The sequence below is a fragment of the Pteropus medius genome, unplaced genomic scaffold (assembly GCF_902729225.1).
Source record: "Pteropus medius unplaced genomic scaffold, Ma_sr-lr_union100, whole genome shotgun sequence".
Classification (NCBI taxonomy): Eukaryota; Metazoa; Chordata; class Mammalia; order Chiroptera; family Pteropodidae; genus Pteropus; species Pteropus medius.
The window spans coordinates 8,010,761-8,034,293 of NW_024349798.1; the positions used below are offsets into that span (position 1 = coordinate 8,010,761).

The 23,533-nt window shown below is 42.4% G+C and overlaps 2 pseudogenes; both read right to left on the reverse strand.

The window, feature by feature from the left end:
• Positions 1-4,120: 4,120 nt before the first annotated feature.
• Positions 4,121-4,239, reverse strand: LOC120620636 (uncharacterized; annotated as a pseudogene).
• An 18,530-nt stretch (positions 4,240-22,769) lies between these two features.
• Positions 22,770-22,888, reverse strand: LOC120620597 (uncharacterized; annotated as a pseudogene).
• Positions 22,889-23,533: the final 645 nt, after the last annotated feature.

The following is a 23,533-nucleotide window of genomic DNA, read 5'->3' on the forward strand; positions in this document are numbered from 1 at the left end:
GGGAGGGATGTATGTATCCCCTACATCAGCTGCTAATGTAACCCTTGGGTCTGTGTGACTGGGGACCAATCTGCGCTGATGTGTAAATATATTTGCTCTCCTTACACTCAGGCACTGATTGCATATCTGGGGTTTAATGAGCTAAGTTTGAATAAAGGCAAGAGGGTGTCTTCTCAATGCACAAGGGTGTTCTGCCTACATCAGGCTGACTCCCGGCGTTTCCTTAGATCTGAGGCTTGCTTTCTGCTCTAGGGGTTCAGCTCTCATGCACTTGATGGATGCTGGCCTTAATTTGGTGTGTTGCAGTCACTAGGAGCTGCGGAAGGATGTTACCTTAAGGATAGTCTTTTGAATATTAAATTGGAATAAATTAAGGCATGCTGCATGTTAAGCCTAAATCAGAATTGAGTAATTGCGTTCCGTTTTATGCCGCGAAGTTTGTTGAAAATGCAAGATATTTGTTTTAATTACCAAGTTGTTGAACTGACTCCCAATGAAAGCATATACGGACACAAAAAAATAAAAAAAATTTTTGTGACTTTGTGAAATTTAAGTAACACCTAATTGGATGCAATTTATTAGTATTCCTCCTGTTGTTTTTACCTTCTTCCTTCATCCAACAGTGACTAATTAACTCCCTACTATGTGTCCAGCAATGTAAAATGATCCGGAGATGATATTAAGAATTACATTTTTTTATGCTTGTTTCCTGGATACTCTAGTCTAAGCATTTGGTAGGCATATAAAATATACCTAGTAGCACTATAAAACAAGGATGACTGACTTCCATTTTATAGATATAGAAACTAGGTTTCAGAAAGGATAACATCAAATTAATAATAATAATAAAAACCCTCACAGCTAGAGGTAGGATATGAATCTGGCAAACCCTAAATTCTTAATTCCATGCTGTATTGATAATGCAAAGCTGATAAAAAAAATGTTGCTTCTTTAAAGCATCTAATGCCCAGAAAAGATGGCATTTGGAGTTCATTTTAATCTGGTCTCTGGAATTTTCAAGACCCATCAGCCAATAATGTTACCTTTTAAGTGTTATCTCAAATGATGATATTTTCCTAACCTGGAAAATTTTTATTCTGGAAAATTCTAAATGTATCCATAAAAAATTAGTAAAAAACTAGTAAAATGAATAGCCACGTACTCATCACCCAGATTCAGCAATTACCAACAAATGACCAATTTTATTTCTTTTTTTACCCCCAATCATGACCCACCCTCACAGCCACCACACATACCAAGCAATTTTTTGAAACAAATCATTTTTTTGGTTGGTCATTTATTGTGTATTTCTAAAAGATAAGAACTTTGATGTGGCAATTTCTTGATGAAGAATCTGGCCAACCAATTCAGCTAGTAGAAGCTGTAAAAAGTACATTGGATTTCCTATAGTATAGTAAAATGAGCTTTACTATTTTGAGTTTTGGAGGTGTTGACCATTCAACTGTTTGTGAAAATAGGAGCTGGTTAATAATGATTTTGAGATCCCTGGGTTTCTGCTTCCTTATTTGCATAAAGAAACTGTGCTCAGACACTTTGAAAAAGTTATCTATTTATGGATATCTTGAACTACTCGAGTTTATGGCTTTAAAATATGTGGATTTATTTCCCTAGTATAGAATATAATCTGCCATTACTCAGATTGGCCATTGTCCTATAAATCTCAGGTCGGTTGCAAATATCTGTATTAATTACATCTGCAGGGAAATATATCTGGTGAGAAATCCAGCATGAAAATGCTAAGTGTGCCTATACTCATATTGTGGCAGGAAATGAGTTTGTTTAAGATTGTTTTGGGATTGTTCTTTGCAGATATTTACCTAGTCTTAAGATGATTGAGTTTGTTCCCAGCTCTGAAGTATCAGATTGTAAATAATCCTAAATGCAGGCTGTCTTTCCATGGAGCTACACTATGCCAAGTAGTGTGCTGAGTAAGAGGTAGCTGTGGGCTTTGCTTCTTTAGATATTATTGGCACTTGGACTTGTCATATTTGCCTCCTTATAAATTCATTTCACAGGCTATGATAGACCCATTAGGGCTGTGCAATAAACTCCTCTTAACATCTTTGAACCCTTTGAAGATTGAAACTTCCACAGAAAATGTAAACTCTCTGTTTTGCTCTTAAAATTAAAGCAGGTTGGGTGGACATTGCTTTCATAATTCTAGACACGAGACAGTAAAAAGAGTTTTGGGTTAATAACTTGAGAATCTCTATTGTTTCAATATTTTTTTTACCAACTCTATGGACAATGTTATCTCTTTGAGCTTCAGTTTTTCATCATTGTGAAACTGGAATAATGGTACCTGTCCTGTCTCCCTCTGGGTCATCTTGAGCATCACAGGTAGGGTCTGCAAAATGGACCCCTGAATGCTCTTCCACATCCATAGCAGATATCACTAAAAGATTATTTCACCTTGTTATTGAGCCTGAATGTAGCTTTAATAATTGGATAGCCTTCTCTCCTCACCGCTTCCAGCAGTCACCACCAATCGATTAGAAATAGACTTCAGGCTGGATCGAATTTGTCATCCCTCCATGGAAATGAATGCTGTGCATATAAGGGCTTTCTTTGAAAATATTTCCCAAACACTACACCAGTCTAAATCATTGCTGTCATTATCATTATTATTTTATTTTCATTAACATTATTATTTTTTAAATTTTCATTATCGTTATTTTTTTATTTTATTTTTTGGCATTTTTAAAATTTTAAAATTATAGTTGGCGTATGGTATTATAATAGTTTCCAGTGTACAACATAGTGATTAGACATTTATATAACTTACAAAGTGATCATCCCGATAAATCTAGTACCCATCTGATGTCATACATTGTTATTACAGTATTATTGACTATATTACTTATGCTGTGCATTATAGCCCCATAACTATTTTGTAACTACCAATTTGTACTTCTTAATTCCTTCCCCTTTTTCAGCTGCTCCACCGAACCCCCTTCCCATCTGGCAACCATCAAAATATTCTCTGTATCTATGAGTTTGTTTCTGTTTTGTTTGTTTATTTTGTTCTGTAGATTCCACATGGAAGTGAAATCATATGACATTTGTCTTTCTCTGTCTGACTTACTCCACTTAGCACAATACCCTCTAGGTTCATCTATGTCGCTGCAGCTAGCAAGATTTTATTATTTTTTTATGGCTGAGTAATATTCCATTGTATATACATACTACCTCTTCTTTATCCATTCACCCACTGATAGACACCCAGGTAGCCTCCATATCTTGACTATTGTAAATAATGCTACAATGAACATATGTATTTACATGTCTCTTCGAAGTAATGTTTTGGGTTTCTTTGGATAAATGCCCCAAAATGGTATAACTGGGTTCTTCTTTGTCTCTTGTTACAATTTGTTTTAAAGTTTACTTTACCTGGCATAAGTATTGCTACCCCAGCTTTTTGTTTGTTTGTTTCCATTTTCATGAAACATCTTTTTCCATTCTTTCCTTTCTCTATGTGTGTCTTTCGATCTGAAGTGAGTCTCATGTAGGCAACATATATGTAAAGGTCTTGTTCTATTATCCATTCACCCACCCTATTTTGATTGGAACATTTCATCCATTTACATTTAAAGTAATTGTTGATAGATATATGGTTATTGCCATTTTATTGTTCACATTATTCATCTTTCTTTTTCTTTTTTCTTCTTCTTCTTCTTAAAGAAGTTCCTCCAACATTTCCTGTAATATTGGCTTGGCAATGATGAGCTCCTTTAGCTTTTTCTTATTTGGGAAGCTCTTTATCTCTCTTTCGATTCTAAATGAGAGCTTTGCTGGGTACAGTAATCTTGGCTGTAGGGCTTCGCTTTTCATCACTTTGCATATTTCACACCAGTCCCTTCCGGCTTGCAAAGATGCTGCTGAAAAATCAGTTGACAGTTTTATAGGAGCTCTCTTGTAGGTAACTAACTACTTTTTTCTTGCTGCTTTTGAGATTCTCTCTTTGTCTTTAACCTTTGGCATTTTATTTATTTATGTTTTTAATTTATAATTTAGATGAGGCAACCCTTGGTTGACCTCACAGATTGCAAGGACCTTGTCAGCTTACAATCCCTTATATATATATTTTTTAAATTTTTTACACCTACAGCACCTGGTCTTCCTAGGTGGTCTCCCATCCAAGTACTAACCAGGCTCGACCCTGCTTAGCTTCTGAGACCAGATGGGATCGGGCTTGTTCAGGGTAGGATGGCCATGAACTAACCTCTGGCATTTTAATTATGTGTCTTGGTGTGAGCTTCTTTGGGTCCATCCTGTTTGGGACTCTCTGTGCTTCCTGGGCTTGTGTTTTTATTTCCTTGGCCAGAGTAGGGAAGTTTTTCATCATTTCTTCCAACAGGTTTTCATTTCCTTTCATTCTCCTTTTGGTACCCCAATGATGCGAATGTTGTTATGCTTGATGTTGTCCCAGAGGCCCCTTAAACTACCCTCATTTTTTGGATTCTTTTTTCTTGTTGCTGTTTTTATTAGGTGTTTTCTCTTACTTTATCTTCTAAACAGCTAATTCCATCCTCTGCTTCATCAAATCTCTTGATTCCCTTAAATGTATTCTTCATTTCAGTTATTGTATTCTTCATTTCTGCAGTTAGTTATTGTATACTGCACTTCCGTTATTGTATTCTTTATTTCTTTTTATTTTTTTTATCTCTATTTTTATGTTTGCTAGCTAATTGTTAAAGTTCCCACTGAGTTCATCTACTCTTCCCCTAAGGTCATTGAGCATTTTTACAACCAGTGTTTTGAACTCTGCATCCGGTAGATTGCTTGTCTCCATTTTGTTGAGTTCTTTTTCTGGAGCTTTGTTCTGTTCTTTCATTTGAGACATATTGCTTTGTCTCCCCTTTTTGGCTGCTTCCCTGTGTTTGATTCTATGTATTAGGTAGGGCTGCTATGTCACCTGGTCTTAGTACAGTAACTTTATGTAGTAAATGTCCCCTGGGGCCCAGTGGCACAGTCTCCCTGGTCACCTGAGCCAGGTGCTCCAGGTATGTCCCTTGTGTGGGTTGTGTGTGCCCTCCTGATGTACTTGAGCCTTGGTTGCTGTTTGCACATCAGTGGGAAGGACTGACCCTTGGGCTGATCGGTTGTGAAGACTGGCCAGTGACTACAGTGGAGGAGCTGTTGTGCAGGGGTTGACCCTATGGGGCAGGATTCGCCTTAGCAGGGCTCTAGTGCCTGCCCTTTGGGTGCATCATCCTTGGATATGGCCTCTGCTGGTGCTCCTCTTTAGTCCAAAGGTGGCCACTGGGTGTGCAGGCTGAGGCCTGCCAGGGGGGGGTCCTCCTGCAGGCCAAGTTCAGCTGCAGCCTACCTCCTGCCTGGGGCCACCTGGCATGCCACCAAGCAATCTGAAGATGGCCACCACTCATGCTGGGCTTGAATACACCTTTAAAGGCCAAGCCGCAAACCAAGGCCGGCTGCCGCTAGTGCCGGGCATGGGGCTGCTCCACAAGAGGTACGGAGCACTCCGAGGCCAGATGCCGTTTGTTAGGTTTTGAGAACTTTTGAGAGATTTTAGGAAAGTCTGCATCATGAGCCAAGACAGGCATTTGTATGGAAAAGCCACTAGAGGGAGCCTGAGTGGGGCTGCGCTTTTGGGGGGCGGGGTCTCAGGGAATCAGGTGGGCGGAGCGAAGGCGGTCAGTCAGGTTGATGGAGAGTCAGATATGGCGCCCGCCTGGGTCTGCAAGCAGGTGAGGGAGGGCTCAACAAAGGCACAAAGGATTCTGGGAGCACTTCTGTCTAGGAGAAAGCCATCCTTCCTGCCCTCGCTCTGAAGCCAGATAACTCAGTTCCTCCCCATGTGTTCCTGGCTTCTCCCGAGCTGCTGCTTGAGCACCGAAGCTCAGAGCGAGCGAGTCCGTCAGCGGTAAGTCCGTGCGCGGGCCCCTTAAGAGGAATGTCGGTGACTACCTCAGCCCTTCATCTCACTCAGCCAACTTCGCTTGTTTTCAGAGCCAGGAGTTATGGGGACTTCTCGTCCTAGTACTGGAACCCTGGGCTTGGGTGCCCGGTGTGGGCCCCTCACTCCTCCGGGAGGAATTTCGCAGCCGAGATATCCTTCCTGTTCTCAACTGCCACACGTGTGTGTGGGACCAGCCTGTCCTATGTCTCTACTCCTCTTGCCAATCTGAAGGTGGCCTCTTCTTTGTGTCCCCAGTTGTAAAACTTCTGTTGGGTTATTCTTCAGGCAGCTCCCAATGATGGCTGTTCTGTAGTGTATTTGTAATTTTGATGTGGTTGTGAGAGGAGGCGAGCACAGCGTTTACCTACTCCGCCATCATTATTTTTTATCAGGACTTCACTACATACATTGATAAGTTTAAGGACACACACTTTCACCCAGGGAATATCCAAAGACCCTCTCCTTCCTGATTCCTGACCTTCTGAGATCAGAAGAGATCGAGAGTGTTCAGGGTGGCATAGCCTTAGTTCCTGACCTTAAGTTTACCTTTTCAGGTTGTTTGGGAGTATTCTGTCTTCCCCTGAGCTCTATATGGTGAACATTCAGCTCACTCCCTTGTTTTGTTCAATTTGTGTGTACATATCCTGCAGGATGAGGAGGGACAGGGTAATACACAAACTATAGGAAGAAAACATGGTTCTCTCCTTTCTGCAGTGGCAAACACCTAAATTAAAGCCACTACTGATTCCTGCTTAATTTTTTAGCCTTTCCATTCTTTGATATTCTCATAAGTAAAATGGAAATGATATTGACTCCAGATCATAGTGCTGTCATGAAGTTTAAATGAATAATGCACTTAGAGCATTACCCATAATATAGTAAAGAGTCAAAAAATATACCGATTACTACTGTTACTATTGTTATTTTTTGCTCTTTTCATCATCGTTGTTATTGTTAGTGGCACCTAAAATTTTTGAGCCACCTCCTGTGATATGGGGATATACTGTAAGGATTAAATGAGGTAAATGCCCAACATTCTAGCATTATCAGACACTCAGTGTCGTTTTGTTTCCTTTCCAGTTTTCCCTGGTTATGTGCTAGTTTTTGGTGAGGTTGTTTACGTGGGAATATCAGTTGGGTGTTTTAGAGCTGTCCTAGATTGGGCGACAGGAAATGGGGAATGGAGATTTTGTCGTGGAATGTGCTCTTCACACCAGTGCAGTGACTTTACTTGGAGATCTACCTTGACATGTGGTGAACTCTGGAAGATTAGCGCTAGAATGGATTTTGTCCTTTTCCTGTCATCCTAATGCTAAAGAAAGCGTGGTCCAGAAAAATTTACCAACCTGCCTAGGTCACACCATTAGTTAATGGCATAGCTGAAATGAGACCCCAGGCCTCTTTACCTCTGGCATGCTCTTTTCATGGGAGAGAAATACATTTGAATTATTAAGCTTTGAAATTTGATGTATAAAAACCATAGCTTTTCCTTCACTTCTCGAACAAATATCCCAATCTTGAGTGTAACATGAATCATTATTTTGGGCCATTTTTTTTTTGAAATGACAACTAAATAAATTACCTAGAATCACAAATAATGTAAAATTTGGTCCAGAGTTTTACGTATATATGATAGATGTTTACTATCTATATTATAAAACTCTATCTTTAGGATAATGAATTTGCTCTGTTCTGCATGGAATTTAAACCAAGTTTCAGACTTTTTCATTAAGAGGATTTCATGTAGATGGTGGAAGATAAACGTCAAGGCTCCTGGTAATTTACTGTCTATTACTGAATTCTGCTTCATAAATATATTATTTAATCAAAACTCCTGCTTAAATGAGACAGTAAAAATGGCATGCATAATATTTAAAGTTTGCATAATTTATACCATACATAGCATTTTTTTTTAAGGTGAAGGAAGGGAAGGAGCTGGAGCATGGGTCCCAGTTGCTGCCCCTTTGGCAAGGGGCCTCTTTGAGCTGCCGTGATCAAGCTGAAATTTTTGAGATTTTTCAAAGTGAAGACTCAACCATGATGCCCATTTCCCCTCAGTCAATTCCTGGAACTTAACGATTCAAGACCAGATAAAGCTCCTCTAAGCTCCGCTGTGTCCACACGGCAAAAACGGATGAGCAGGTGATGATAATGATGATTCAGGTAAATATTGATGAGGGGAAGAATAATTCTTTGAACTTTTAATGAAATTCCCCTAAATCAAATCTATTCTTTTGGAGAGAACCCAAAAATTGGATATTCAGGGACCTTGTGAGTATATGTGTGTGTGTATGTGTGTGTGTATGTATTTAAATCAATAATCAAATTCTCTTTGAAATATCATTATAGGCATTCTTCCTATCCTCTTTTTTTCCTGTCTTTTGGAGGATGTCTGTGGCATCTGTGTGATCAGTGGGCCTGTCATTATTTGAGGGAGCATGATATAATAAGAAGCTCCCAGTTTATGGAGCCAGACAGAGCTGGGTTCAAATGAGATTTATCTGTCTATCATCTATTTATTTAAATTTGTGTGGCTTCCAACAAGAAACTCAGCTATGTGGAACCTCAGTTTTCTCACTTGTAGAATTAGGAAGCCCCTGATTTTAAGTGTGTATGAAAACACTCTAACATATAGTAGAAGCATTATGCACCTTTGGTCCTTCTCTCCCTTGCCAGTAAGGAATTGTGCTGATGAATTTTGTGAAGTTTCTTGCCTCTGCCCCCCAGCAGATTTGAAATTTTGGTAAGAACTCCCGTACCTGCTCAATGATCCCCCTGCCTGACCCTCCATACCTGTCAGGAGTTGAATGATTTTGTCTATAAAGTGAATCTATTATAGAGGTAGAGCTGATGGTAAGGAAGGATGATGGATGGATATAGAACAATGAGTTGGGTCTGGTAGATAGGAGAAAAGTGGTATCTGTACTAGAAAGTAAAAGGCTGATGAACACATACTCACTATAGAGAAGCGGGGTCTAACAGATCAGGTTGATCTTTAATTATGCCGACAACATCTCCATCTCCAGGCTATTTGGTGATCAAGGTATAGTGGACATGTAAGGGTAGGGGAAGATGCTATGGCAGAACTGAAGGCCAGATGGAATGAAGAGAAGTTTGGGATATTATCCAATTTTTATGCAAGGCTGAGATTGGGGAGTCCCTGGGGATAGCGACTAATTAGGGACCATCTTGAGGGACAAAGGCTTTCTAGAGGAAACAAAATCTTAAAATGGTTATTACATATTGCCTCCAAGTCACTATCAGGGAAGACAGCTGCCTCTGAATGGGTTTTGAGGACAGTTTTTCTGAGTGGGCATAGTGTGGTGCTAACAATCCGAAGTATCAAAAGGACAGCTCTGGGGTAATCTCAAGGTTCAAGGCCAAAGGTCAAAATCATCATGCACCTTTGGGAGGTGTTTCATGGCTAAACAAAGCAAACTGGATTCCTCAAAACTTTCTTACCCAGAACCCAAATAAAGAAGCTAGGAATAAGATCCCTGAGTGCCTTTTTCCTAGATGCTATTGGTGCCCAGACCAGATCTCTTTACTGAACTGGTGCATCCATCTCCCAGCTGCAATGCTTGTTCCTTGCTAATCATTTCCAGCTCCCCCCTCTCTGCAGACCTGCCCTTGGCCAAATGGTTTTCACCTTCTTTTCCTAAGAGGTTACAACCCTACCCCCAAAGGAGCAGCCAGCTGTCCATGACTGATCCAGGTGCAAATAGGCTAGTCCTTTTGCCTTAAGGTGGGACAACTCTGCAGAGCATTTTACTTTACAGAGCCCCAAAACTATGAATCAAGCCGTGGCTGGATTCTACTTGAAGCTCCATCCTTGCTGACTCTTGCCTTTCCCTTCCCTGTTTCGCTCCCCTCATAGGAGATGATGGCTTGGATCAGAGTGGTAGCAGTAGAAACAAAAACAAGTTACCGCATTCTGCTGTATTTTGGAGAACTTCTCCTACAAAAAATGTGCATTAAGAGATGGGGTCTCCTAAGTCTCAGGTTGATTCTTGAGCCACTGTCCTGTTTTTCTATATATCTCAGTTGCAAAAGGTCAAGAATCCCCTCCTTGTTTCTAGGTTCAGTACGTGGTTTTCTGTGCACATTTTATGCACATTTTATACCTGGATAAACCCCAATGCCATAGTTACCTTGTATAGGAGTATCTCATCCATCCAAACTGGGAAAAAAACCCTGAGGGAGAGAAGGCTTTGGAAATGATTTATCAGACTCCAATTAGCAACTCCAGTGGATTGGTGATGGCTGATTCCTGGGTAGGTGAGAATTTGCAGTTCTCAGCTATTCTGTCCATAAGAATGAGGGCAGACAGAGAAGTGGCTGACTGCTGTATCGAGTAGTCTTTGCTCCTCCTGGGTGAAGAGGGTCGTGACTTTTGGCAGCATTTATTCTTATCTTAACATTCTGCATCTCATGTTCTAATGCATTATTCAGGCTTTGAGAGGATGGAGCAGAGGCCAGCTCTACATCCAAAGATCTTTTACAGGGGTCGTGCAGAGGTGCAGGTGTAGTAAGTGGGGATGAGAGTGTGGACAAAAGGGAGCTGTGACCTCAGACTGCTTAGGGAAGCAAATTGGCAGCCAAGTTCTAGCTCAGCCACTTACTTGTCACATGTCCTTGGGCAAGTCATGTAACCTCTCTTAGCCTATTTTGATGGTGATAATGTGTACACCAGGGGTCTCAAACTCAGGTGCTTACCCAGTACCAAGCAGTTAATATAATCAGTCAAAGCTGGCCAGTTAATGACCCGGACACAGTATATACCATTTCTAAATGTTCATACAGCAATGTAGGCCCAATGGTGCCGGATTTTTTTTTTTTGAAGAAGAGCTGGAATTTAGATTTTTTAAATGGAAAATCTATCAATTTATGTTTTTTTTTTGGAAATACTATATGGCTAAACAAGCAAATTTATGACTAAGGGGCCACCAGTTTGCAACTTTCCTGTTTACTTTTGTAACACAGGCTATTAGTACCTACCCTACCCCACCTGCAGTGGGCATTGACCGTTTCAAGGCAGTCTGTCTTGACTTCTACATGAGTCTTTTGGCTTGAGGTCTTTGCCACACAAATGTGAGGTTGGAAATGCCAGGGAATTAGACCACCCTTGTCCCAGTAACCTTCAATCTGTGACTTAGGATTTGGTATAGAAATACTCCAGCTTCCTTGCCTCTTAAGAGTTGGCGAGCATTTTTTCAATAAAGGACCAGATATAGTAAATAGTTTAGGATGTGGGGGCCTTTTGATCTCTCTTGGGACTACTTGACTCTGCCACTGTAGCAGGAAAGCAGCCATGGACAATAACATATGGGCATGGCTGCGTTCCAATAAAACTTTATTTACAAAAGCAATCCATGGGCCAGATTTGCCCAGCTGGCCCCATACTGGCCCTACATTACTTATGGGAGCTATAAAGCATGCATTCCACACTTACCCCCCACCCCTGTGTTCTCTGGTGGAAATAAGCTCTCCATTCAATGTCAACTAGCTTAATAATGGACTTGTTTAGCTTGCCTTGCCTTCCCTGTTTTATTTCCCCCAGCCCACCATTACTGCTGCTCAGGAAAACCTTCCTCCCTATAAGCTCCTTGCATTTGAAACTTGGTCTCCAAACACCTACAATGATTATTGTTTGGGTTTGGGTTTTGGAGCCACTTGAGTCACATTTGAATTCTAGCTCTACGATTTTTTTAGTGGCGTTGCCTGGAGCAAGTGATTTAAGCTTTTTTTTGCCTCAGGCTCTTCATCTAAGACAATAATGTTAGTGCCCATTTAGGGAATAGTTTTAAGGATGTAACGAGATGATGCCTGCTCAACCCCTAGCACATGGTGGGGCACCTGGTAGAGTTTCAGGAAACGCTGGCTGTGATCGAATTCTTCGTGTGGAAGAGAGAGTTAAGACTCGACACCAGCCCTCCAGCTATCTTTCAGGAATCTGCCAAAATGTTGAGAGCAAGGCTAATCTTTTTATTTATTTTTTTGCCTTTCTTTTGAAATAAGGTCACTCTTTCCACTGGTGGGACATGATTTAAACTGTCTCTAAAAGATAAGATTATAAAGACAGCTGGGTGCGAGTTTGCAACCTGAGCCTTTTGAATCTTAATCACTCTCACTGGTTCCCTAAGAGAAGGAACAGATGGGAGCATGGAGCTTCTGTCTTCAACTGGCCTTATTTCAACCAGCTGGGAACATATGTTCTCAGGAAGGATGTAGGGATGTGCTTAAATAAAGCTGAAAGAGATGTGAGGGGAGAGGAAATCTTCCGGATGTGAATGGACCGCCTTCCTGCTGTGTCCTCACTTGGCCTTTTCTCTGTACACACCCAGCCCTGGTGTCTCTTCCTCTTTTCACAAGGACGCCGGTCCTATGGGATCAGGGCCCCACCGTTATGACTTCACTTAACCTTAATTATCTGCTTCAAGGTCCAATCTCCAAATACAACTACGTCAGGAGTTAGGGCTTCAACACATGAATTTTTGAGGGGACACACAATACAGTTCATAACACAGATTTCTCCAACTTCTTCATTCTCCCATCTGTGCTCAAGCTGCACCTGGAAGGAACACCATTCTTACCAACTCTGCTCGCTGAACTCTTCCTCTTATAAAGCTAGGTCTGGTCTTTGCTTTGATAGAGTGTTCCCTATACACCCATCTTTAAGAACACTACATGCTCCTCTGCATCACATCAATTGTATCATTCCATCGAATTGCAGTTATTTGTTTAGATGTCTGTCCCCCTGCCTCCCCCCGCCCACCCCCACCTGCTCTACTCACTACACCATATGCATCCTGAGAACAAGAATAATGACTCAGGAGCTTGGTGTCCGCAGAGTCTGGCAGCGAGTAGATGTTCAATAAATGCTTGATGACTTGATTGGATTGAAGCTGAACAAACAGAAAATGCATTTGGCAATTCTTCCCTTGGCTCGGAAATTGTATGTGAATTAGGAGATGTTTTCCTCTAATATTAAGATAATACAGTACATATCCAGGTGCTATGTGTCTTATATAGAAGCTCTAAATCTCTCCCAAAGATGCAGAAAGAAGCAAAGGGCAGACTGAGTTGAGGAACGAAAAAAGAGGCTGGCTTAGGACAACTACCCTGGGAAGTTGCTGTTGTCTAGGGAAGGAAAGAGACATGGAACCACAAAACGTGGGTAGATGACTTTCACTTAATCCTGGGACAGAAGGTCTCTGTCACAACAGATGTCAGTGGGTCTACTACCTAGCTCACCTTTTTCATTTAACTCGGTAGAGAGAAGCTGAGACAATAAATGAAGCATAGTAGAGTTGCTCATCTTTCTGAAGTGTCCAGCTCAGCTGCTCGTAGCCTGGAAACTGGGGTGATCTTTCATTATGATTGCAAGGTGATCCAGCTAACAGACTAGCTTAAAATAGTGGCTTAAAATGAGAACATTCACTTATTTTTGTTCAAAAATCTGGCTTTTGAGGTCACGTCAGGTAGGCAGTTCTTCTTCAAAACTTCTCTTGTGGTTCCATAGAGGGTAGCTGGGTCTGGGGTTGTTTTGAAGGTTTCCTTACATTTCTGGGCTGGATAGACTCAGAGAATAGGAGCTTGTTTTAATCTATTTGGGTTGCTACAATAAAAATACCACAAACTGGGTAGCTTATACACGACAGAAATTTATTTCTCACAGTTCTGGAGGCTGGAAAGTCCCAAGATCAAGGTGCCAACAGATTCAGAGTCTGGTTCATAATGTCTGGTTCGCTACCTGGTTCATAGATGGGGTACTTCTCACTGTGTCCTCACATAGTGGAAGGAGCAAGGGACCTCTGTGGGGGTCTTTCTTATAAGCGTGCTAATCCCATTCATGGGAGCTCCACCCTCCTGACCTCATCACCTCCCAAAGGCCCTGCCTCCCAAAACCATCACACTGAGGATTAGGTTTCAATATATGATTTTTTTTTGCAGGGGGGTGCAGAGAACCATAAACATTCAATCTATATCGGGGTTGGAATAGCTGGGACTACTCAGATCTCTCTGTCATGGTAGCAAGACATTTTACACATGGCATTGCTTCCACCACATAGATTCAGCGGGCAGAAACAGGTTCACCCACATTCAAGGTGCTGCAGATACCACCTCTTGATGGGGGAGGGGCAATATTATGGAAGAGGACGTGGGAGGGAAATACCGTGGCCTCTGCTGAACAAGACAATCCTTCCATGTGTGATTGATCACGGGCACGTACTTTTAACTTTCTAGAAACTATTGCCGTGTGCCTCACTGAACGTTGCCCCAGACGTCCTGTGCAGAGCACAGGGCCATCGTCAACATGGCGCCTCTGATAGAGAAAGCCTTCCCTGCTATCTTCACAGGAAAGAGCAGAACCTTTGTTTTCCCATTTGTCAATTCCTGGTTCTAGAAAAGCAATCCGAAGGTGATGCTCTCCTCATCCCAGGAGGTGTCTGGAAAACAAACAAACAAACAAACAAACAGAAAAACCTCTCATCATTTACATGTCGGAAAAGTAAAGTTCTACTTTTGACAAAGTAGTTAATTTAAACCAAGAAAACTAAACCCAAAGCCTCACCGAGAGAACTGTACATCCTCGCTTAGCCTGGCAATGTGTATCAAGCATTGTTATTTCCATTTTGTAGGTGGAGAAACCAAGTCACAAATGTTAAAATGTTTTGTGAAGGCCTTCCGATTAGTATTAACTAAGGTGTGTGCTTCTTTTAATTGGCCAAAAATAACCATGATGATTTCTTTACACTTTGCTAAGCTGACTATCTGTGTCCAGCTCTTTCAGACTTCTCTTTTCCATGAGACACTTTCTTCAATGAAACCTTAAGTTGAAACAAATAGAACAGAAATAAATCAGAACTACCTTGAGACAGGCGATTGAAGGAGGCTCTGCCAAGAATAATGTAATAACTTTTAACAGAGAGACCACAGAGTTCTCGTGAGCATGCTACACACACACGTACACACTCAACACATATATTTTTATGTACATAAAGAATGAGGATTAATTTTATAGATTTATAGGTGGACGTCAAGATTTCAAACCAGTTTGTGATTAATATTCACAAGAGAGAAGAACAATTGCTAGATGGATTTAACTGACTCATCCTTTGCATGTTGGTGGCCAAAGCCAGCTGTTTATAGAATGTTTTTTCCTCTTGTAATTATTATCCCTTTTATGAAAGAAGAGTAACCTGTAACTTAGAAAAGTGTTTACATTCTTACAAACCTGATAAGTCTTACTCAAAAGTCAAGATGAGAGATCAAGCCCAGTCCACATATCCCTCAGATGATGACAAGAGAGAAATAAAACTTCTTTGTCAACAAGGCTCCCACACAAAATAGCAGATGACACCTCAACTGACAGTCACCTTTTCAGGCATTTTTGAAGTTAGATGTTAGATAGAGTGGCATCGATTTATTCTGATGTCAAAAAGTTACTCACATATTTAAGTGAAGAGAAAGTCTCAGATCAGCGGGGTGTTGATTATGAAGGTGCTATGTAATAAATCAGGGCAGCTAGTCTGGTCATCGCACCATTCTGACACAGAGACTTGCTTATTTACAGCGTTTTAAGGTCCGAGGAGTTGATTTATGTTTGCAATAACATGCCCCCATTTATTAGTAGTTCCAGCATGCTCAGACGTGTCGCTGTTTTGCATTTAATGATTGGCAGTTTTTAAATTACATGACTATAAATTGTCAGGCAGGAACACACTTCTGTTTATAACATAATTTTGTCGAAACATTTGTTTTAATAAAAAATATGATGGTTAAGATATAATACATCATTAGTATCTTCACTCTTTGTCCACCCCACGCAATGTTAATTATAGTCCTAGGTTCTTAGGAATAGCTTCCTACAAACACCTCATTTTGCAGGGGGAGAAACTGAGGCCCGGAGAGGAATGACTTTTCTAGGGTTGTTCTCTGACATCAGCCCGGTTCATCCGGGGAGTCTGCTGTGAGAGCAGGATCCCAAGCCTACTTTTAGATATAGGGCTGAATCCAGATAACAGGCTCTCCAGAGCATCACGAAGCCTGACCTGATTTGGGAACCAAGTTCAGAGGCTGATGGGAGGAGTTCAAACCTGATTTCTATTGCTGACCAGCTGTATAACCTCGGGCAAGTCACCTCTGCTCTCTGAATCCTGGTGTCCTCGTCTATCAAGTTGGGAAGGCTAATTATTCCAACCTTACAAGGCTGTTATAAGAATGAAATTGAATACAAGGAATCTATGGCATGCTATAGTAAGTTGTAGATAAATGATCCTTTCCCGCCTTCATCTTTAAACTCTCCCAGTGCATGCACATAAGCATGCACATACACACACACATGCAGACACACACATGCAGACACACACATGCATGCACATACACACACATGCACATACACACAGACGCATCCCTCTGCAGTCTGCACTAACTGACTAACATTATGAAATTTTTGTTCTATTTCCCACTGGTAAAGGAATGATCATACTCAAGCAAAATGTGAATCTCATGGAATTAGCTCAGTTCATTGCTCACTTTTTCAATGGGCAGTTTTTGCTTCTCTGTGAGTGTCTTGGTGTAATATTCTATTCTTCTTATGAGAACAAGAGGAGGGAAAAATAATGGTATTTGCCATCTTTCTCTCTCCCACACCTCTTTTGAGTGAGGGTGAGGACACCTTTTTGATCAAGCTGATTACCTTCGCTTTGTGTTGCAAATCTGAGTAAGGGCTGCAGAAGTGGGGTTGTCAGAGGGAGCTGACCAAATGGCTAAAGCAGAGAACACATGGAGAAAGCAAGGTCAAGGCTGAGGGCTGTACACCGGAGAGCCTGCAGAGAGGCAAGACCTGTGGAGTTTGGGGAGAGCTGGAGGAGAGGGGCCTTTGCTGTGATTAGTGAGACTTTACAGTGGGTGATGAGTTTTTAGGAAGTCTTACTGTGCCCCCCATCCCTTTGCCATCTCCTACATTAACTACTCCCCCGAGTCCTTTGGCATTGAATGCCTTCTGTGTCAAGCCTGGCCTCAGGGAAGGAATGAACAGGCTCCGTTTCCTTCTAGTTACACGGGTCTTTGTCATGAGAAGGCCACATGCAGCACCTTCTCATACACTTCTCAAAGAGATAATATGAAAGACTCTAATTGAATGGAAAAGTAGTATTGAAGACCAGGGACAGATGGGTGCAATTTGGACTCTTGCCTCTGCTCAGGTGTGGGAGGCAGAAATGAGTGGTTTAAATCCACAGCCTCCATTCCCTACTTATTGTTCCCTGAATGACGTTCCAGTTATCTATTGCATCATATCAAAATGTTGCTAAGTTTAGTTGCTTGAAACAGATTTTTTGTCATCTATCATGATCCCGTGGACTCAGCTGGACAGTTCTCGCTTGGGGTCTCTCGATTGCAGCTGGGGCTGGAGTCATCCGAGGGTTTGAATGGGCTGGAGGTACATGCTGGCTCTTTTTCTCACTTGTCTGGCATCTGGGCTGGGTTAGCTAAGACAACTCATGGATGGCCAAACACCTCTCCTTTCCGTGTTGATAGCTTGGGCTTCCTTGCAGCATGGTGGTCTCAGATTAGTCAGACCCCTTACATGGTGCCTGGCTTTCCCCAGAGCACATAGACCAAGGGACTCAAGGATAAGCTACAAGACTTGTGACTTAGCCTCAGAAGTCACATAGAGTCACTTCCAGCACATTCTGTTGGTTATGGAGGACCAGCCCAAGCACAGTGTGGGAGGGGACAAGTCACGGTTCATTGAGGGGCTGGTTTTTGGAGTTGAGCTTTCACTGATCTTGAAGACTGAGCTGCAAAACGGGTGACTGTATTTTACACCTTTTTTGAAAAAGCAAGGGGAGGGGAAAGTTAACTTAATATGGGAGGGTTACAAAAGTTGAGGCACAGCATTTTTTCCAGTAAGCTTGGCCGTCTTTGCTGAGCATGGCACTATGTAGCCATTAGCAGGCGGGCAATGCTTTGCTTTATGAGGCAATTATTCCAACACACTCTATTCAAAATACACATTAGAACTTAACCTTCTGAATCCTGAAGTAGCATTTTTATCACCCAACATTAGAAAAGAGACGGAGTCAGCATATTTCCCCCCCATCCCCCCCGCCTTTTTATGATCTGGTATCATTAATAAAGCATTGGGCAAGGACCTTCTCACAATTCTTCCAGATAATTTGTGACACAAAAGGCATTCTGTGATACAATTGTCTGTTGACTTATTCAAATAACAGAGGAAACACATGGGTCGTTTTAAAAATAAAGCCAGAGAATTAAACAGCCAAAAGGAATATTCCCTCCAAAAGATGCGAAAGCGGGTCCAGAATATAGGTTTTTGTTATTGGACATGCACAAGTAGAAACGGGAAGTTAATATGGAATTTCTAATTAGGGTCACATGCTAATGAACTCCCTCTTCATGTTAGTTTTATGCCGCTTCAGAAATTTTTTATCATATGCTTAAAAATTTATGGCCAGAAACATTAATGAAAATGAGGCGTGAATTGGAAATTGTGTCATTATGGAGATGAGGGTGGCCTGGCATTGCTGATTTTCAAGGAGTATCTTTTATTGCCTTTTTTGAGAACTGAGAAATGATACAGGTGAAATTAATGGCAAGGCATATTCTCCATCCTGACATGGGCAGCGTGGTTCTATGTAAAGTTATAAAAGTTTGATTTTAATAAGATTTTGAATTAATTATAAGGAGAATATTAATCATAATTGACAGTCATTTTTCAGAATAAAACTTCACCATCTAAGTAATATTATAGTTCTTAAGTGTGCGAAGATATGCATTTTCTTTTTTCTCTCCCGGTTTTGTCTTTTCGGAAATTAAAACCCACCTTTTCACAATACCGTGGACTGGGGAGCCCATGCCTTTTCATCTGTGAACATTCACTGGGTTTCAGACGTTATTTTAAAAGTACCTCTGCTTGCTAAGCTTAGGGGACGGGCAGGTTTTGCGAAGCTGCATTTCTGAGGAGGAGAAAGAGCTCAGGCATAGTACGCTTTCTCTGTTTTTCATCTCTCAAAAACGATTGTTTTCAATACACCTGATAACTGTCAGGTTTGAATGGATTTTCAGAAAGGCCCATTTCCAGTTTGCAAGGATCCTAACTTCTCCCAGCAGGAATGAGCGCAGATGCCGGAGTAAAATCCCATCTCTGGGGCTGATCGCCAGGGCGTGGCTTCTCGCTCACTAATTCCCAGTACTCTTGAGCCCAGGGGGTCAGCGACTCTTTGGGTGCCACCTCCTCCCTACATACTTTCCTCTGGGCTCTTCTCATCTGCATCCAAACTCACCCCCGCCTTTCTCCTTTCCTGCCTTCTCTTCACCTGTCTTTCCTGTAACGGTTCCAGCAACCCATTCCCATTGTATTTTTCCCCACGCCAAGCAATTCTCCAAATGCCAGCTGGATGTCCTACAATTCAACTAAATCCCGACACTGAAACTGCTGTGTCAGATGCCACAGGTCAGGGGCTCATTCCCGCCAAGACTGCCTCTTCCCGAATTTCACATGCCAGTTTCAAGTCTAGGTTGCCACCTGTGCATCATACTGACTGGCTATATATATGGGTTCAATTAATTTGTTAGAGCAGCTCACAGAACTGAGAGAAACGCTTGAGCTACTAGGGCACTGGTTTTGTCAAAGGATGTAATTCTAAGCACAGCCAGATGGAAGAGATGTGCAGGGCCAGGAAGGGGGGACGGGGTGCAGAGCTTCTGTGCCCTCTCTGAACTTGCCACCCTCCCGGCACCTCCATCTGTTCACCATCCCAAAAGCCCTGTGAACCCCGACCTTTGGAGTTTTTATGGAGGCTGCATTAATAGTCATGATTGAGTAAATCACCGGCCACTGGTGATGAAAAAACATTTAATTTTTAAATGACATTCAATATTAGTTTCAGGTGTACAGCACAGTGGTTGGACATTTATATAACTTACAAGATGATCCCCCCAATAAGTCTAGTACCCCCCTGATACCGCGTTATTAGTTTGTAATAATGTTATTCACTGTATTCTCTATGCTGCTGTAGTTTACATGCCTGTGACTGTTTTGAAACTGCCAATTTGTACTTCTTAATCCCTTCACCTTTTCCATGCAGCCCCCCAACCCCGCTCCTATCTGCAGCCTCCAGCCTTTGTTTCCTCCCACTGGTCACGTGGTTGGTTCTCCAGGCAACCAGCCACCACCCTTAAGTGAGGGCCAAAAGTAACCTCATCAACCTAACATGAGACACCTTTATTGCTCTCATCACTTAAGGAATTGAGAAGGTTTTAGGAGCTCTATGCCCTAATCTGGGAGAAAGATCAAATGTATATTTCTTATCATCAATCACAGGATCACACTCCCCGTGCCCGAGAGAAAGGACCAGCTTCTCATCTCCCTGATTATCCTATTCTCACTTTTTAGTAGCAGAGGAGGGTGCAGAAGGGAGACACTGACCACCTCACTGAGCCCAGGACTGTAGAGATTGGGTCAGGGATGGGCATTGGCCCCAACCTGGACTGAATGGCGAAGCGCCTGGGGGATTAAGTGGGGAGGGTGTGGGACCCGAGCTGCTGCTGGTGGCTGTGTTCTCACTGCCTGGGGAGAGCCTGCGGGAGAAGGAAGGCACACTGAGTGCGCCCTGCGGGGTCCGCTCCCTCTGTGGGCTCTAGAGAGGCTCCTCCTTACCTCTTCCCGTGTCTGGTGGCTCCAGATGTTCTGCGGCTCGTGTCCAAATAATTCCAGTCTCCGCTTCTGTTTTAACAAAAGCGGAGACTGGAATTCTCCCGTGTGTGTGTGTGTGTGTGTGTGTGTGTGTGCGCGTGTGTCAGCACCCACTTCTTTCTCTTGTAAGGACACCCTTTGGACTTAGGGCCCGTCCTAAAAACAGGATGAACTCATCTAGAGGTCCTTGGATTATCCCATCTGCAAAGACACTGTTCCACAAAAGTCACATTCATGATATCAAGAATTAGGACTTGGATGCATCTTTTTGGGGGACACAGTTCCAGTCGCTATAAGCCGTGTAACTTTTCCTGTTGTGTAACTTAAATATTAATACATTTCCACCTCACAAAAGAGCCCCAGTTAATATATCCCCTGTATCTGGGGTCTCCTCTCCCAGTTTCAGACATTCAAGGCTCAAAAATGCCGTAAAGGTAATTCAGGTAGGCACCTTAAAATAAGACTTGGGGTGCTGGGGGACATTCTGCCCAGACACCTTAGCGGTGCACATGGCTGGGGAAGAAGGAAATGCTGACTCCCAGGGGGGACATGGGCTCCATAAAACTAGCATCTGAAACACAGTCGTGTTAAGTGCCCCAAACAGTAGATCCAGGTACAATTCCTCCCCACCTTCACTGAGGAAGTGGAGACCCACCCATGCCTACACGACAAGCTTGGATTCTGGCCTCTGATTGGTCCCCCACCGAAGACACCCCACCTACAATTTTTAAAAGTCATTTACTGGATCATTTTTTTTTTGTCCAGAGGTAGTAGCATCAAAAGCAGCAATCACATTGCCATAAAGCTAGCACATCCCAGGGTCTTTCTTCGATGACCGTGTATTTTTTAGGACTGAAGCTCTCGACTTGGCAACAGTGGGAGTAAGATCCCAACACCATTTTCGGAATTTAAAACCCCCACGAGAAGTCGCAATGCTTTCAGTTTAACTTCTTAGCGGGTGGCAGTAACATCAGTGACCTCGCGTTCATCTGAACCGTTGGTCCATCATCAGACGTATCTCAGATGATTCGCTGGCAAAGGAGCAAATGACTCCATGGAAACGTATAACTTACATTTTGGTTGACAACGTTCCTGTTGAGAAGCATTTAGGAACTTCTCAACAGGGCTGTTTGGGAAGCTTCAAGCTAAGAGGGCCTTTGTCTGAAAGAGCCTGGTTGGAATCCCCAGCTCCTTGCTGGGTGATCCTAGGCAATTCACTACTTCACTTGTCTAAGCTTGCTTCCTCTCGCCATAAAGTTAAGCCGGGCTAACACCTGCCTCTCAGGATTACAGGAGATAATGAAGGCAAAGCACTTCGTGCAGTGCGTGGCGTGTATTAGGTGCTTAATAAATGATAGTTGCGATGGTTATGAATGTTCCTTTATCATCTCTAGACTTTCCTCCCTCCCTGGAGTGTGGGGATGCAAGTGTTACATGGCTCCTCCCTGGAGCGTAAGGTGAGTTTATCCAGGCTCTGTCTTCATGGGTCTCAGCCAAGGGCATTGTACTGCAGAGTCAATCCTGTGGGGGACTTTGGGGAAGAGTGAATCGCTGCTTCCTTGTTGTGGATCAAGGTATAAATACTATTGAAGTGTGAAAAATGGAAAGTTCAGGGCTTGATTAGTCACATCATGGATGAATGCAATCTTCATTATGATTTTTGGAAATATGAGTAGAGTGGCCATATTGTCTGAATTTAACAAGTCGGATGCGATTGGCAATGAGTAGGGATGATCATTATAATGTTTTGTCTTCTGTGGTGCTTTCAGCGTGACAAGACCTCCCTTATGTCCTGTGCTTATTAGCAACTCGTGCAGTCCACACTGAAATAGGTGCTCATGCTGATCCCATTGTGCAGATGGAGAAAGTGAGGCACAGGGAGATTAAGTTGTTCGCTCAAGGAAATGAAGGGAACAAGCAGCAGGACTGAAATTAGCATCAAGCAGTGGGGCTCCATTGCCAAGGTCTTAAATGGTGTTGTTTTATTTTTATGTATGTATGTATGTATGTATTTTTTTTTTTTTTTAGACGAGGCAACCCTTGGTTTACCTCACAGATTGTAAGGACCTTGTCAGTTTACAATTCCTTATTTTATTTTTTACGCTACAGCACCTGGTCTTCCCAGGTGGTCTCCCATCCAAGTACTAACCAGGCCTGACCCTGCTTAGCTTTCGAGATCAGACGGGATCAGGCTTGTTCAGGGTGTCATGGCCATAGACTTAACTGGTGTTGTTTTAGAAGAAGAACCTTTCTGAGTTCTTCCAACTGGTCTAATAATTAAATCGACACGAGAGATTAGCAAGAAAGAGTAACCAAATTTAATTGCGTACGTACGTGTGGGAACCGCACATACAGAGAGGCTCAAAGACAGAACGTTAAAATGAGGTGTGTATGACATTCTGAGCTAAGGATGAGGTCAGATACCTGAGGCTCAGAGGAGAGGAGGGTCGACAACAAGAGCAGTAATTAGAAGTTCCTCCTGCCCTGTAGAGAGGTCATAAAAGCTTATTTCTAGCAATGCCTCTTATTATGGGCAAGGCCCCTAATTTAAATTCTTTAAGGGAGAGGTAAAAATTTCTCATCAGTCCACAGGGTCTCAATTACCTTCAGCTCAAAATTACACACATGCCAAAGTGACACATCTTGGGGAGGCCCATTCTGAGCCCCTTCGGTATGCATAGGACCTCTTAAATGGGAGTAAATGTTCAAAATACAGAATATCTTAGAGAATCTGAGCCCTTTATTTCCTTTGGGATAAGGACTTGGACTTTCCGAGTGGTGATTTGTACGCTGTCACACGATTCTAGCAGCAGACTGGGGACTTATGCCAGGAAGGCATGGCTCTGCTACAAGCACGCATTGAC